Raw genomic sequence first — 3908 nt, 5'->3', positions numbered from 1 at the left:
GTGTGTGTGTGTGTGTGTGTGTGTGCGTGTGTATTATTGTAGTGTTTTTACTTTGGGGTGACTGTTATTGTGATTTGGTGCTATTTAAATGAAAGTGAATCAAATCGAATTTAATTGAAATTGCTCTATATTTCACATATTGTGGAAGTTCAAGCACCAGAATTTGTGCAAGTCCATCGCTAAAAACAGTAATGCATTACACAATGACTGTATAAAATTATCAAAATACTTTATTAATCCATGATAACAAAGTAATGTGGTCACAGCTGGTCCCAGACAGTAATAACTGTAACTGACTAAATTTAATTAAATATTACTAAGTTACAAAATCTAATAAAATACTTCTAATATACGTAAATAGGTTAATTATAAATATCCCAGTATATAGCACAAATTATATATATGGTTGATATTGAGATGCCCCTATTTTCAAACTATAAAACTTTCTTTTCTCTGTAGAGCATGTGTATAAGGGTACACAACTATAGAAGTATGTATTTGTGCATTAGATAAAGATGACCAATGACTGATTTTACAGTCAATGGTCTCATCGCTAATTAGCCAATCTCAGTGTGACCTGGAAGTGTGCGTGGTGAAGCGGGCGGTGCCGTCTTTCTACATCCGGTATGCTCGAACCTCTCACGAGCAGCGAAGGCAGACGAAGAATGGAGAGAGCCGCTCGGCTGTTCTAGCTTGAGACAACAGCAACAACGGGCAGCACAGAAAACCTCCCCATCACAGGCGGCGTTTTTTGTTGCGAAAAACGACAAGCTGTGCCCCGACTGTCTGGATTTCCCACAGCGAAGGTGAGCCTGAGGTGTTTGCTAGCCAAGCAGCATTTAGTTGCAGGCTTTTGGTTCTTGGCTAATGTTTTCGCTGCTAACGGAGCTAATTTCCTTGTTGCACTCGGTCCAGCTGTCACCTAGCCATCAGTAGGTGCTAGTTAAGGCGTTGACACCAGGCAGAGAGAGGGGCTGCTACATTTGCTGCCCTTTAAAACTACTCTGTTTTCATAATTAACATGAAAATGTCCATCCTGTGATTTTTCTCACACTATATTTTGAGCCAGTCCAACCATTGTGGCTAAGTAATGTTTGCTAACGTTAGCTTTATGGCTGGTCAGTCTGGTTTGACGGTGGCGTGAAGGTAATTTTATTAAGCTGATGGTTCGTTTACCTACTGCTCGACGTGACCGACACTAATGATACGGCTGGCTTTGAAACGCTGACGTGCAGCTGCCACCTCTCTTCCTTGTTTTGATTTAACCTTAGGCCTGCTGGTAAAGGATCGATCAGCCTCAGCTGCCTCTAACCAGCACTTCCTCACATAGAAAACCTAGTGCCTTGACTGCTTACTACAACGTGAGGGATGCTCACAATAGGAAAGGTTGAACCCAGGGCCCCTGTCAGCCTGCTCGTCGTCGGCACAGTTGTAAATGTTGGACTGGATCTGGTCTGGTCGTCCCAGATGCGCACGCTCGGGATTAAAGTCAGTTTAAATTTTACTTCTGTGTGTACCTCCAGTGTACATTTTCTTTGCTACTAGTCATATTTTAATACACGTGGACCGTCTTAAAGTAAAGTGTCTTGCTACTGAATCAATATGGGATGACTTGTGATATCCCACAAGTATTTTGCAATAAAATAACGGCGTGTCATGCTCCGTAAAGCAGCTCTGAAGGTCACATTTTATTGATATATTAGTAGTTGAACAATTGTCTAGTATAAGTCATCGTGAGAACATGATAACTGATGTGAAATAGTTTGTGTAGAGCTCAAGCTCACTGTTTGCACATCTTAGGAAGGTCCACGTTTAGGCAAAGTGCAAATAGATTAGGGTTTTTTTAAAAACTTGTTTTCGCATCTGGAACATGTTTGTTCAAACTGGTGAATTTACAATTGCATGATACACTCTTGATGATCTTGCAGTATTTGCACAATCATTAGTTCAAACCTAAGGAAAAAATATCACATTGCCATGCTTACAATTTATTTTTATGTGTTTATTTATTGTTGTTATTACTGTGTGAATTCTCAGAGGAGGAAGAGCATGGACTATAAAAATTCAATTCAGTTCTAGTTCATTAGAGCTGCTGCCTTTAAGGAGAGAGGCACCAGCCTTTAGCTGGCACGGCCACAGTAGGAGTCTGCACTGTTGGCAGGCCCCCCTCTCAAGCTGATCTTTCTACTGAAGGTTAATTACTGCACTGAGAGCCTTTATGTTTCCATAAAAAATGGTTTAAAAAAAAGTCAACAGATTAGTAATTTTTAATAGATGCTAATCAGCTTGAAGCATCTTTCGGTTTCTCGTAGTATTTTGACAGGCACATTTGTGCACTGTAATCAAGGTTTTTCAAATATATTTTCAGTGCCTCCTGACTGTGATACTGAAGGAAAAGTACTCTTGAATAGTTCTGAGTGTTAAAGCTGCCTATTAACCAATTGCATGAAGTTTCCTAAGCTTTTGATTGCCAGTAAATGGTAATCCAATAAAATCTTGTGCTTCTGATTTGACTGCAGACAAATTAGTTTTTGATTCTCTCCACATTTCTATATTTCAGCGGCTTTGAAAACATGCCGTCATAATAGATTACTTGGATATTTCTGCAAATGCCACATTCCTCCTTCATCATTTCTGGATTAGAACTAGAAAATAAAATGCCTCGATGCACATTTTCAGCTGAGAGAATATCAGTGATGTGACAGATATGTGAGATCAGCAACAGCAACTCAACTCTGAAAGCATCTCCAGTAATATGACACATTTCCTCTTCATGCACAGTGAGCGTCATTCAGAGTTGTAAAGATTTAGGATATCCCCATTGTGGAGACAGTCTGCCCTACCTGAACAGAGTAGCATTTAAGTATTCAAAATATGCAAAGGTTTAAGTGCATTAAATGGATCGTTTGTAAGTCTCGCATCCTGAGATTTAGTTTAGTGGTTACAAAGTGACTGCAGTTATTTATTTTCAGCTAAAAAGGAAGTGGCAAATCTAATTTGTACATTGGTGTTTAAGAATCCAAAATATTTATGAGGTTTTTTAAATTTTCTTATTGAACCCAATAATTAGAGCAGAATAATTACAATATTGACAGCTTTAATGCAGTCTAATGAAATGCCATTGTGCAAATGAGCACATCATAAAACATAGGCTGTACCATGACAAAGTCAATACCCTCATAAGGAGGGAGGCTGCATTTACTGCTAATCTGTTCTAGTGCAGGATAAAACTAAATATAGCATCTGCTGGAGTTTGGCCATCTGGTCAAAAAATAGTACTGATTGATGATCAATCAAAATCATAATTTTCTCAATATATGTAGTTGAACTCATATCATATGATTAGCATCAAGTGTCCTCTCAGATGTTCAGACTACATCTTGAGCTTCTTTTGACATGTTACATTAGACCTTTCGCCACTATTCTGTTTACGAAAGAAGTTGTACATTAGGTCCAGAGGGACATTGAGTCCACTGTTAATGTGTTTCTCCAAGCTTATCAAGTCAGTCAGTCAGGGTGTTGGGATGATCCATGTACCCAAGCAGCAAGACGGGCCACTACATGACTGTTTCAGCTGTGTGGTGTCAGGTATAACTCTCTATCCATTGTGGTAGTAAATATTTAGCATAGTGTGCTGTTTTTCCTTTTCTTGGCTTACTCTCGCCATAATGTGAATTAGTGTGACATTGCCTCAGTGCGTCATGCTATCTACAGAGATGTTGCAAGTGTATGGGTTTATGTTTTTATTAAGGATTTTACTTATGATTATAGACATGTGAATGCCCCATCTCAATAACTATGGAAATTAAGGCTCATTTCATTAGGTAGGTGGTTCAAAGTAACCACCTGATTTGTTTCAAGATGGGTGCTGAGTTCCTAAATTTGCTTAATGATTTAAATAAAAAAAA

At 38.8% G+C, this 3908-nt stretch overlaps 1 protein-coding gene across 9 annotated transcripts in view; it reads left to right on the top strand.

Annotated features, from left to right (window-relative positions):
- The first annotated feature begins 635 nt into the window (after positions 1–635).
- The window catches only part of csnk1g1 (casein kinase 1, gamma 1), a 43412-nt gene continuing 40139 nt past the window's right edge, over positions 636–3908 (top strand). For 8 of the 9 annotated variants that reach the window (XM_005743956.1, XM_005743954.1, XM_005743952.1 and 5 more), the window contains exon 1: positions 636–806. The gene's annotated coding sequence lies outside the window, so the exon portion shown is untranslated. Of the gene's footprint in view, positions 807–1275; positions 1489–3908 lie in introns of those variants that run through there. The other variant, XM_005743949.1, reaches the window with a different exon arrangement.

Source organism: Pundamilia nyererei, unplaced genomic scaffold, assembly GCF_000239375.1.
Source record: "Pundamilia nyererei isolate P.nyererei 1_Seehausen unplaced genomic scaffold, PunNye1.0 scaffold00137, whole genome shotgun sequence".
NCBI lineage: Eukaryota > Metazoa > Chordata > Actinopteri > Cichliformes > Cichlidae > Pundamilia > Pundamilia nyererei.
Note: the sequence above shows the minus strand (reverse complement) of the source record. Positions and strands in the feature narration are given on the sequence as shown.